The sequence below is a fragment of the Ammospiza caudacuta genome, chromosome 20 (genome assembly GCF_027887145.1).
Source record: "Ammospiza caudacuta isolate bAmmCau1 chromosome 20, bAmmCau1.pri, whole genome shotgun sequence".
Taxonomy (NCBI): domain Eukaryota; kingdom Metazoa; phylum Chordata; class Aves; order Passeriformes; family Passerellidae; genus Ammospiza; species Ammospiza caudacuta.
In genome coordinates, this window is record NC_080612.1 from 12604250 (window position 1) to 12617582 (window position 13333).

Here is a 13333-nt window from a genome sequence, read left to right on the forward strand (position 1 = left end):
ATTACCAAGACCAGATGTATTTCAAAGGCAGTCTACCCTTTCAGAGTGGATTCTCCATTTCTGAAATGCAATTAACCTTATGCAACTTTTCCTCACAAATGTGACAATACTGGGGATTAAGACTCACTTTAAAAGAGGGAAGGACTATGAAAATGTTGGGGAAGGGCAGGAGCACCAGACACTTGCCTGACTACAAGGAGGGGCTCTTGGCCAAAGGCTGTTGGGGCAAGTAATGCCCCTCAGTCCGGCAGAGATCAGAACTCAAAGTCCCACTACATTGGCAAAGTTTCTGCCAGTGCTGTAAGGGAATGCTACCAGCCAGGGGCAGAAGGCACAGGCACCAGCAGCAGGGAAGAGGGGTCCCTACTTCCTGGGGAACAAGGGTCTTTCTTACCCTCTTCCCAAGGTTCACACTTTTGCCAGAAAACATGCTTCCAAATGAGTTCCCTAGGAAGCAGAAAATAACCTTCAAAACCCAGATTTTTAAAACTCAGCCTGAAGCAACCACAGAAAAGTTTTGGTTGAGAAGAAATGCTGTAACGAATAAATGATCCAAAGTCCCTGCTGCTCTTTAAAGACATTTTTCCTTTTGCTTTCCTTCTCCTTTGAACTGAATGAGGCTACAAGTCCAGCTTGTCAAAAGAGTAGTAAATATTGCTCTTGAAAGCTCACCAGAGCTGAAATGTTACACAGGCTCAATTCCATTTCAGTTCAATTTCATATTCCAGGTCAGGATTCTCCTCTGCACAGGTGAATGTCAAGTGTTTAATTCATCCCTCTGTGTCACTGTATGTCTATCTCATTATCCATATACCCATGAAGTTACAGGATATTCACAATCATGATATATGAGCCCCTCCCCTTCAGGGAAAGGATTGCTACTTTTAACACTGAGTTTTGGCTCAGAAAAAAAAGAAAATAAGTATTTACCAAAGTGTAAGAAGATCCCTAAACTTCAGTTATTGCTTCCATTTCACAAAGAAGGCATATACTTGCAGTGCTAAGTCACAGCATAAAGCCCTTAGATAAATGCATAATAATTTATTAATTACCTCTAATATAGATAGAAGCCTTTGGACATAGATATGATACAAGCAAACTGTCATGATTCACTACCACAGATTAAGAAACATCTGGTTTTTTGCTTCCTCTTATCACTCATTCCATCTTTTTCATTTCCTATTCTTTCATTTCATGGTATCACTGTTGAATACTAACAAGACATATGTATTTAACTGTGCTCACTCATTTCCATGCTAATTAATTCAGGCTCCAATATATGCATTTTGTACAGGTTTGATAAATCCCTCTTAAATTGGTCATTTGAGCCCAAATCTTCTCACAGGGCAGAAAGAATCATTCAGCTTCTGGCCACCTCTGCCCATGATGTCAGTGCAGGGATTATTTTAATTAAAATGTAGGTGAGAAAATCAATCAAAAGATAACAAACAGGTCAGATCACCCATTACCTGTAGCCAGTATATATATGGGATTCTAATCCAATTCATGAAGCTTTGAAGCCACTAAACCAATTAATTTTAAAATGCATTTCAGTCAAGATGAAAAACTATTTTGTCTTGTGCTTTGTTTTTTAATGACACAAATACAATGATTACTCCTAAGTGATATCCATCAGAAGACTCCTGGCAGTTTATATACCTCAAATACTTTGAGAGTGATGTTAGCAGACTGTTTTTCTGCAGTTATTTGCGTTCATTGCAACACATTAAACCATGAGACAGAGGAATCTACTATGGTCTACAGAGGGTAATTTCATTCTGCATCACCAAAATTAGTTATTCAATTGTGATGTATTCCATTCTTCTGAGCATCTTTCTCTCAGTTTTTTAGTTTGCTTTTTTGTCAGGGAGAACAAAAATAGAAGAAGGAAGGAAAACAGGAACGAAAAAAAATTCTGTCTCAGCTAGCATAAAATGTATTTCATAGTAAAAGCACTCAGGAATCAGAGGAGAAGAAAAAAATTTCCTATTTTTATGCCAAAGCTATATCATAAAATAATATTTTAAGAACTGCCTATATTCATGACCTCACTTTCAATAAAAATGCTGCATTCATAAAAAGAAATATAGGGTGGTAGGGCTGGATTTATCACTGGAATCTGCACACTGCCATAAAGCATGTCCTCTATTAGTGACAACAGCTGTTGGTTTAATAACCCTAGAAAAGACCATTAAATTCCTTCAAATTTCCCATAAGCAGATGGAAGAAATGCAAAAGTGTTAAAACATATGGGAGAACATATTGGAATTCAGCAGCCTCCTGGAGCGGCCAGGAATCCCAGCACTGCAGCCTCCAGGGTGACACAGGTCCCCCCACAGCGCTGGAGCTGGCTTTGCCATTTTTCCATGGAAATAATGGAGATACAGGGAGATGATGGAACAGGCTGGAGGGGCGCAGGGGCAGAGGTTGCTCTGACAGTTCACCCTCATGGCTTCTGCAGGTACAGATTTGCTTCCCACTCTGTCTCCTTGGGAAGTTCTTTGCACCCAGAACTTCAGGACATGCAAAATTTTAACACACATATGAACCCTTTCCCCAATAACTGGAACAAACCTCTGACTGTATCACCTCTGCACTTGCTAGAACAAGAAAAAAATTCATTTTAGGAAATGGGAATTTCCCAACAGCTTGAAAGAGGAATTGCAAGAGATCACAGATGAAATGTTTCCTGTGAGGCTTTTTTGTCTTGCGCTGCGGTAAATCCCTCAGGCTGGGAGGGACCCCCCAGGACAGTGCCCTTTCTAGAGGCATTGGCATTGAAAACAAGATAAATTAAATCCTTCCTCCCCAGCCAGGCTGCGACTCACTGCACATGGTCCAGCCAGGAAATCAGGAGCACCACTTCACTGACCTCACTCAGCGAGTGTCTACATGCAGTTATACACAGAAGCCTTTACATTTTTTTACTCTTTAGATATCATCTACAATGGATTTTGTGAACTTTCTGTCTTCCCAGTGAATGCAATTCCCACCCAAACAAGCTGACAGGCAGTTCATGAGCCATCTGCAATATACTGCACCTTCCTTGTGTACACAAATAACTATAACTTTGCTCTTTCAAAAGACTACTTTTTCTTCATCAAAACCCAGTTACAATATTAAGCCATAAATCTAGGAATGTCTCATCGTTTATTTATGGTAAATTTTCATAAACAAATGGTTCTTGTCTTCTCTAAATTGACAGCACAAAATGAACAAGTTTATCAAAGTCGTTCCAAACTATATATAACGTAGTCGTGGTTTTGTAAATCCAAGTCAGGCATGTAATTATTGCAAATTATATTTCCTGTATTACTCACTTGAGCAGAAAGGCATTTCAGTGAAATTTTGGCTAATAATTGACTCTTCTAAAAATCCATCATTTTAACTCAAAAAATATATGCAAATTGATATATTTATATACACACACCTCTACTTGCCATTCACATGCCTGTCTACCCCAGTGTACATCACCAAATCTGGAAATTCAATGGCTCTCTGTTCTGTCCCAAAGAATTGTTATAGCTTGAAAGGGTTTACTCCCTACACCTTTTTTTGGCTTTTGTTTTTTTCAAAGTGCTGCCAAGCATCACAGTCCTTGCTGAGAATTTCTAGCAATAGAACCAGAAATAGTTGCTCTCTTTTTTGAGCCCAGTACAAAAGCCACAACCCTGCTCTCTCCTTCTTGCCTCTTGCATTCCTCTCAGTTCTTCAGACCCATTTTCCAACCCTAAGTATTCTGTGACTTTCTTTTTGTAGTGATGACTTCATACTGGAAAACCAATTTATCATCCAAATCAATTGCTTGTGCATTCTTGCAGAGCAGGCTTTCAATACACCAGTAACAGATAGAGGTGAGTTACAGCTACTGCTGTGCCTCTAGACCTCCAAGACTCCCAGCACCTGGCCAGCTGGGAAGCCAGACACAAATCTTTAAAAAACGTGAAAAGGATGCACAAGATGCTTACTTGAAGGCCTTCATTCAGAATTGGCCTTAAATTGTCATTCCTTATTCCTCCATAGCAGATGAAAGCCAATTTGTCTTTGAATGAAAACATCTGCAGGAGATCTAATGTTTTTTAAAATATGCATAGTGACCTCAAATTGAGCTGGAGCTGCTTCAGCTTTCCTGAACACCGATGCAGAGATCAGCTGTAATGCAGGGACTGGAACTGCATCAGGAGCCCCTCTGACCCCTAACGCAGAGCCACGGGGCAGGGAGATGGAGAGGAGCTGTCAAGGACTGCCTCCCCACGAAGCCAAGCTGAGCTGACATCCTCCAACACACAGAAACACCTCTGCCCCTTTTATTCAATGACCCAAAGGGACACTTCACCTATGGGCTGACTCCTGCAGTTTTAGAGGCAAGTTGGTCCAAACAGGGCCCTTGAGCTGTGCCTGTGCTGAGACCAGGTAAGCCTGGTGCCTCTTCTGAGTCACGGCTTTTCTTGTTACTAATGCCTAATCACTAATCCCTGCTTCCTGTGAGGCCAATTGAAAGGGGACAAGGAAAGCAAATAAACAGAAAAACATCAAACAATTTTAAAAAAACCCAAAAAACTACAAACAACCAACACAAAAACTTGCATGCAGAAACAGTACTTTACTCAACAGAATTAGCTAATAAAGAACATAAAGGCACTTGGAGTTTCACTGGGTTAGGCTTCAATGCTTATTACAAAGTTTATCAATTACTGAATAATATTTATATGAATTATTTAGCAAACCTTTTATTTAAACAGGTATTTGGTAGCAGAGAAACTGGAACAAACCATTTAAATCCTCAGCTTTATAATCTAAATAGGTAGGCTTAGCAGAGATAAAAGTCACATTTCACAGGGAAAATCCATTTGCTGGACTCATTTCACCTTCCAAATTTGTTTCTACTCACTCCCTGAAACTGGAAAACTGAGAATAAGCCTGTAGAGCATTGTGACCAGCAATTCTGTCTTTCCAGTCAATATTTAAACTCCATCAGTAGAGTTTTGTGAGGGAACATGCCCCCAAAGCTCCCTTTGAAAGCTGTATATGCCTTTCCCAACTCAGTGCTCTGCAGTCAGCACAGGGCTCCTTCAGTGCACAGGCTGCGCTGCACCTGGGCAATCAAACTGCTTTAATTACTTCAATGCTCTATATGCACAGTAATAGAACAGAATTGTTAAAGCTGAATCGTTAATCATTTGAGCTAGATCAATAAATAATTATCTGTGCCATACCACTGTGCTCATAAACAGAACCTTCCAGACACAGACATATCATAAATAAACAACAGCCACACGGACATGTGCAAGAAAGGAAAACAGACATTCCTCACAAAAGTTGCTTTTTTTCCCCTAAGTGTGTAATAGTGAGATTTGTGAAGTGCCAGAGCTGTGAACTGATGATTTAATCCTAAAACAATTAGAGGCTTTTGAAAATTTTATTACATAAAGAGCAGATTAATAATTATCATATCTGGTATTATTTCTGCACTATAATTTTAAAACTGACCAGACATGCACAAAGGCACACAAACATGAGCAAAGTGATCATGACATGCCAAGGAGCAGTGATGGGGGTCTTGACTGGTGTAGGAGTTTTATGTAACAAATTATCTGCAATAATCTGAAAGTTGTGAGAGAAGGGGGAACAAAAAGTAGGCATCCAGTCACTGCCACCATTAAACTCCATTTTAATGCCCATGACATCTTGGAGAAATGACTATTTAATTACCTCCTAATTAGGAGCCCTCCCACCCCCACATGTCTCTGATCTCTTCTTCCTCTCAGAAAACTCTGGGGACTGGAGCTTTAAGGAGAAACAGCGAGCACTGCAAGATTTTAAATAAAAATTGCAAGATTTGTCAGCCCTGCTACTTGAGTGTTTTCCTGTTTTCAAAACAGAGCCCTGTGTGCTCCACCAAGGTGCTCACCGCCAGACAGGATGTCACAACCAGGCCCATATCCCAGCTCCCATGAACCACCCTTGCAATGTCCCTTTTCAGCCTCTCCAGAGACACAAGTCCTTTTTTCAAGAGGAACCTTGCCCTAGTTTCTGTGTAAGTAAAATTCTTACACAAGATTAAGAAAATAAAAGTAAACAAACAAAATAATCCAAATAGTCCCCTAATAAAATCCACATAAGATAATGCATTTTTCATAGTGCATGAAAATATCAATAAAGAGTCAAGCTCTTGTATAAATCAATGATTCTCCTATTTCAAAAGCTTCTGTGCAAACAATATTTCCTTGAATTAATACAATACATTGAAGTGACAGTTGTAATTTTACTATAATTGCATCAATAGAGAAGTCAAATTCCTCCATACAAAACTCTGAAGATGAAATTTTAAAGCATGGCTCATAAATACAAGAAGAGAGAACAAAATAGCCTCTTTTTTGATAATTAAACAGTTAGCAGCTAAATTGCATTGTAATTGATTGGAAAATTGCTTTTTTAATGAGACTTAGTCATGAGGAAATGGCTTTTTTCTTCAATACATCCAATGTGCATTGGGGTCATTTAAAGAGCAAACTGCCTTCCTGGACTCTCCCGCAGAGACTGAACTTTGCCTAAGAAGTGTCACATCACCCAGCAAAGGAGTCGCAGCCCTGCAGCTCGCTGTGCTGGGCATCCGACACCTGCAGGGCAGATGCAGGAGTGCACTCAGGGCACGGCAGGTGCAGGGGCTACAGGGGACACTCCTCCCTGTCCCAGGAAATGAGCTCTGCTGTCTGTCTGGCTGATGCTGGGGTGGGCTGGGAGCAGTGCTCCAGCAGAGGCCCCAGCTGGACAGTCTAAATGGACAAAACAATGTGAGAGAAAGTACTGAAGTACCTTTTAAAAGATGTATTATTTCAGACCTAATGTACTACCACGATTAATACAGTGCGCCAAAAAGATAAAGTAGCCAAAAAGATAAAGTAGCCTTTCTTCAACACCAGAAAGGCCATTAAAATATTTGTTTTCAATGATATAGGAAACAGTGTGAAAGAAATCTTGTCCAGCTACCTTAAGAGCACTGAGTAAGCACACATTAAATGCAAATTATTATTTCACAACCATTAGTTACAGGAATTTTCCAAATGCTACAGGAAAAATGATTTTGAAGAATCCTGGTTATTGCAAACAACCTATTATGTACAACAACACACGCATTACACAGTTAAGTCAGATTTTTAGTGTTTAGTTTCCAAGATTTCTATTGATGTGGCTTGGACTGCAATATAAACAGCAGTGATCGCAATCATTTGTTGCTGCCATAGCAACAGAGAAAATTAAAAGGGCAAACACTGCAGCTGAAGTGGCATCACAGTTGTAGCTTATAATTGCCTGACAGTAAAATGCTGTGTGCAGGGTAGCAGCAGTACTTGCAGGTATCTGTGAAGCACGTTTGCTTGCAGAGATCAAAGTCATTTAGGTCAGTTCTGAAATCAAGAATGGGCTCCAGTTCTCATTTTTCTACAGTTCCTTTTCTTTCTTTTTTTTTCTCTCTCTCATGTAGGTAGATTTTACAAAAGGAGTTCAGAGCAATCTTATGGTGATTTAAGCCATGTCTCCATTCTTTAGGCTTCTAATTTGGCGCTCCAATGTAACTATTATTTGCCCCTTCTGTTCTATATTTTAGAATGTGGTGGGCAACAGAGTCCCCACTATTTATGCAGTTTCCACAAGACAGGGATGAATTTGCTCTATTCTGCTGCCTCTGCAAGGTTTGCCATCCCTTGGAGACATTTCTGCCTACCTCAGTCCACTCACTCTCCCCTGCTTGTTACTTGCACTTTTACTGCATTTCCTTCTGATTTTCAGGGACATGTGTTCATATACCATAGGAGAAGATGGTCCTGGTCATCTATCTAATAGTTTACTTTTTGCAGGGTTTTTTCTAAATAATCAAAAAAGGACTTGAGCTCAAGTTTCTGCCAAATTTTATGCCAATGTGACTCAACTGAAGACACCCCGAAAGACCTTCAGCAGCAAATGAAGAGATGTCAGTTACGAGGTACTACGCAAGTTACACAGTTGACTATGGCTCATAAAATACATGCTGTTTGTTTTAATGTGCTGAGGTGGTGTGGGGGCCTTGTGTTGGCTCAACAGATGACTTTTACCCTCTGGATTATTGAAAATCCACGCTCACAGAAGACAACAGTAAGACAATGAGATCCTGCATTGTCTTTTGCAACAGAACCACTGAGAAGCAGCAGTGGGCAAATTCAAAAATAGGTCATTCAGCTTCTCCCATCAGCTCACTGCAGGGTATATTGTCAGTTTAATTTCCTCATTTAGTTCCTTCTGCTTCCCATAACAGTGCTTTTGAATCACAACAGTGTTTGGGAGTAGGATATGCCAGCTGGCTTTGCAATGTTTTGTATATACACAAAAATCCTGCCTTCAAATGAGATTAACCTTTGAACAAAATTAATATACACACAGCAGAGTGAGAAGCAGTCAGAAGCATATAGCACCTAGGAAAGGGAGAAATACAAGGTGTTCTTCATTCTGGTGCCTCAGAGACTGGTGTTAAAATTGTCACTACAAGAAAGGATTGATTAAAAAAATACTGTATGGAGAGGCATGTAGGTAAGGATTTACTAGGGAAGGAGGGCCATACAGAAATGGATTGCCTCCTGCCCCTGCCAAGTATAAAAATGTGTCTTAAGCTTCAAGGTAAAACACTGAAATCCCAGAGTAACTGAAACTTCAGCAGTGCTTCAGGAGTATGATGCCATGTCCTCTGAGTACCTATCCTGGTAAGGCTGAGCTTCCTTTTCTTGCACAGAAATATATTTTTAATCTGATAATGGTTTTGTGCTTGGAAAATACAGCCCATCTATTTTTTAAAAGAAACATACAGTAACAAAACAAATCCTCATTACCGAGCAGAACGACAGCACACTTACGTTCTTGTCTTCTCTAGTAACTTCCAGTTCTATCTCCTGGGGAAATCCAGGCCGAGCTCTACTATCCTCGCCGGCTGCCCGGGGAAGAGCACGTTGGGTCTTTATTGCCATCTAGTGACCGAAGAGAGCGCATTGGTACACCGAACACACCTGGGAATTTGGAAACCGACAAACGCTGCTTTTCTCTCAGCCTGAACTTCGTGGTACCCTGTTACCCGCATCCCTTACGGACCTTGGGCTTCAGCTTTGCAGACGTGTGGGAACTGCTGCTTTCATACAATCCCGCCACTCTGCAAATGAACCGGCCCTTCGCCCTCCCACCAGGACCAGGCACTTTAGACAGAGGCCACTCACAAAACCAAGGAGCCTTGCTTTGTCCCCAGGGAATACACCGAGCTTGGGAGCAGGGTCGCCACACTCCGCAGAACATCCAGCCCCAGAGTGACATTTGGGGTGGCATCAGATGGTAACAGCCATCTCCTCACCCTGGGAGAAGTACAGACACATATTGCTTACAGGTGTTTTGAAGATCCATCAGAGATGTGTTTTGTTTTGGAGGCTCTCTTGGTACTGAGACAGACTCCCGGCAGCTGGTACACCTGCAGACAAGACACCAGAGCATGCCGGGGGCTGCAGAGGCCATGGACACCTGGCTCGCTGCTCTCTTTTTCCAGATGCTGTTTTCTTTGACCTAGCTGGCACTTGACGTTATGAATTACCGAACGGTCCCGCGCCCGGGCTGGTCAGGCTGCTCCCGGCTCTCCTCCCGCCCGAGCCCGAGCCGCGGCCCCGCGGGGGAGCGGGTGCCACCCACAGCCACACGGTGCCACCCACAGCCACACGGTGTCACCCACAGCCACACGGTGCCGGTGTCACCCACAGCCACACGGTGCCACCCACAGCCACACGGTGCCACCCACAGCCACACGGCGCCGGTGCCACCCACAGCCACACGGTGCCGGTGTCACCCACAGCCACACGGTGCCACCCACAGCCACACGGTGCCACCCACAGCCACACGGTGCCGGTGTCACCCACAGCCACACGGTGCCACCCACAGCCACACGGTGCCACCCACAGCCACACGGTGTCACTCACAGCCACGCTGTGCCGCTGCAGCACTGAGCGCTGAACACCCCACGGGCCTTTGCGGAGGAAACACCTCTCTAGTAGGCCACGTTTTCCCGCCACTCCAAACGGAAGGGCTGGAACGCTAAAGCCCGGCCCTGTGATCTGAGGCAGTTTTGTGGCCCTTTTCAGGCACAACAACCTTGGTGCTGCAGTACGAGGTGTGACCCCATGTGTCCTCACAATAACCTGTGATGGAGCTCAAAGATACTGTGCAGTGCTCATGGGGTAACAGGGCTGGTGTGTGCATCACTGCTTTACCCACCTGTTCCTGCCCGTTTGCTGTCCCATGAGCATCCACTCTCCCTGCACGCTTAACTTTCCTGCCATTGAACTCTTATCCGTTTTCGCTTGCATTTCAGGAGACAAAAACTCTTAGTTATCCCTGGATGTTTCTGCCATCTCCTGAGATGAAGGTGTTTGTGCTGGTCCTGGGCTCAGTGGTTCACTGAAGTCATGGAATGCAGGGTTTAATGTTTTCTAATTGAGAGGGCTCAGCCCGTGGCTGCTCATTCAGCAAAAAGGAGCTTTGTCTTCTGTCCACAAACATCTCTCACAGCATTCCCAGCACCTAGCCAGCCAGCCCTTCCCATGGCAAACCTAAAAACCATGTTGCACACCTGCATAGGTGAATCCACCCCACCGAGCTTCAGCAGAAGGCCCTGAGGGACGGCCCAGCTGCAGGCCAGACGCAGCGGGGGAGGTCGCTGGGGGCTGTGAGGCAGTTAGGAGTGAGGAGAGGGTCAGTTGAGGGAGGTTGTGATTGGCTGGAGGAACGCGTGGGCGGCCATGAGCAGCAAGCTGATTGGGTGATAGGACGTGTGGGCAGCAGGGCCACAGCTGAGCCAGCCAATGGGGGCCCTTCTTCTGTTAAGTTCTGTTGGCCTCAGTTGGCCTTCAGTTGTGTCTGGTGGACATTAGAGGCATATTGCGATTTCTGCAGGAACAGGATCTTCTTCGGACCCGTAAGGAGGTCCGTGCCCCTTTGTTCCCCTTTGCTACAGGGTCCTGGGCATTCGGGAGGTCAGTCGTGACTGTGTAAGTATACCCTTTGCACGTAGGAAGCCAAGGCCGGTGTGTCACTTTTCGTATTTACAAAGGGTTGGAAGTGGCAGCAGAATGTTGCAATAGTCACAGGTCACCAGCATGTCAAAAGACTGAGTCTTTAAGAGCTTGAGGTGATGTGGAACATGTGGCATTGGAGTCCCTGGGTTGATAGGAACGTAGTCTTCTGGGAGATGGAAAGCTAATCATCTTTCTTTTGCAGAGTTTGTCCAATGGCCTTGCTACTGTTCAAAACACACCAGGTTCTATGATCCTCATGGCCCCTTTCATTTTTCTCTCTTCTATGAGAGGTGGCCAATTACCCTGAACAAAGAGATGAATGTTTCATCATTTAATTGCAAACATATAAGGAAAAAGAATCATCAGTCATGGGGGGAAATTGAGGCAGCTGCTGGGTTTGCCATTGTCTATACCCTGACACCTCTCTCTGCCAGATACTGCAAAATCACCCACAGTGGTGTTCTGAAAAGAGAGAACATGCAGAAGAAGGCTGTGAAAGAAACCTCTGCACATCAAAGCAGCAAAAGAGCAGGAACTCGGGAATGTGAAATGCATACAAAATACTCCTGTTTCCTACTCAATGGCTAGCATACTCCTGCCATGTGGTTCTTCCTCTGCTGCCTCTCTTACAGGAGACCCAGATAACACTAAGGAAAATCCTAGAAACTCTTGAAATCCCCACTTTATAGGAGTGAAGATCTCTTACCAATTTTTGCACAACTTGCTCTCTCCTGACATTTTTCTTTTTATTCTGCTGGATATCCCTTCTTCTAAGAGCAGAGAGGAAAAAAACCCTGAAATTGAAAGGCTCTGTTGCAGTAACTCCATCCCAAACACTTGTTTAGCCAAAACATTTTTTAAAGGAAAAACAGCAGCATTGCCAGACAAGTATTGGGTTTTGATTTTCAGTGGCAGTTCCACACACAGATTAATTTGCTAATCCTTAGAGAAACTCTGGAATCTCAGTTTCCTTCTTTCCCATATATGTTTGATTTACATCAGCAGGTGGCAGGGTTCCTCCAGCCCATCCCTGCGTGGCCTCTGCCCCCAGCACCCGGGCATGCTCCAGCCCAGGAGCAGAGGGAGCCTGTGGCACCCTGAGGAGGGAGGCACGGCATGAGAGAGCCCTCCATGCAGCCCTGGCTGCAGGGCCTCAGGGCTGGCTTGTGGTGAGCAGGAGGGTAGGGGCATGCTGCCATCCCCTTGCCTCTGGAGGGATGGTCATGGTAGTATTCGGCCCCCCAAATGCACCTTGGCCTCCCTGGGGCAGCGCTCCTTTGCTTGGACCAAAGCTGCCAGCTCATGGGAGGTGTTTTCCCTCCATCTCCACCCGGGAGAAACCCTTCCTCAGGCCTCAGCCTCTCATTCCTGGGCGCATATGGGCTGCTCAGCCGTGCTCAGCAGATGCCCAGGCCCCACTGGTTCCCCAGTGGCCCTTGGAGCGTTTGGGGTAGCCAAGTACGTTCCAGGAGAAATCTCCAACCTGCATTAGCCAGCACTGCCTTTCCTCCCTGGGGATACTTTGCTGTGATTGTGATGCACTGACAGCACAGAGGCCCCAGGAACAGCACGTCCTGTCTCCTCCTGGACCTCAGCAATACACTTTAAAATAGGTAACTTCAGAAGATATATAAATTAGAGAGAAAAATTAACAGAACTTCATGTTTTCAATGCCAAGAAGTTTCAAGACTTTCTGAAGGAAGGTCGAGCGTTTGTGTACCTGCTGCTACAACTGATCCCTTATAGCTCTACAATGCAAGTAGTGTCTCGGATGTGACAGACCCTACCCACTGTGGAACAATGGGATACAGGAGGTGCAGAAAATGTTAACTAACCTTCTTAGTCCGTCAAGTAGGGGCACTAATAATAATTCTTTCACTTTGCAGGAGTATCAGAAAGAATCATTCACTAGTTTTTGCACAATGTATCATAATGTCATAGACAACAGCTGCCACAGATGTTTCTCAGAAATTGGTGTGGTTCACTTCCCATCTAAACAAGCCCCTTCTGTCCCCCCTTTTTCTCTGGGAAAAATGAAAGCAGAAGAAAAAGGAAGTGCAGTAAGCCATTACTTAGATCTGGGAATAATGAATGTTTATCAGGATTTTGTAACACAAATTATGTAATGAAGCAGAGAAAAGGCTTTTGAACAAGTATGTTAATGAGATGGCAGCTAAGGGAGAGGTTACAGAGCTGCCAATTCTGATACAAATTTTTAATGTGATTTTCTTTTGGATCATTTTCTTTTGCGGTCATTA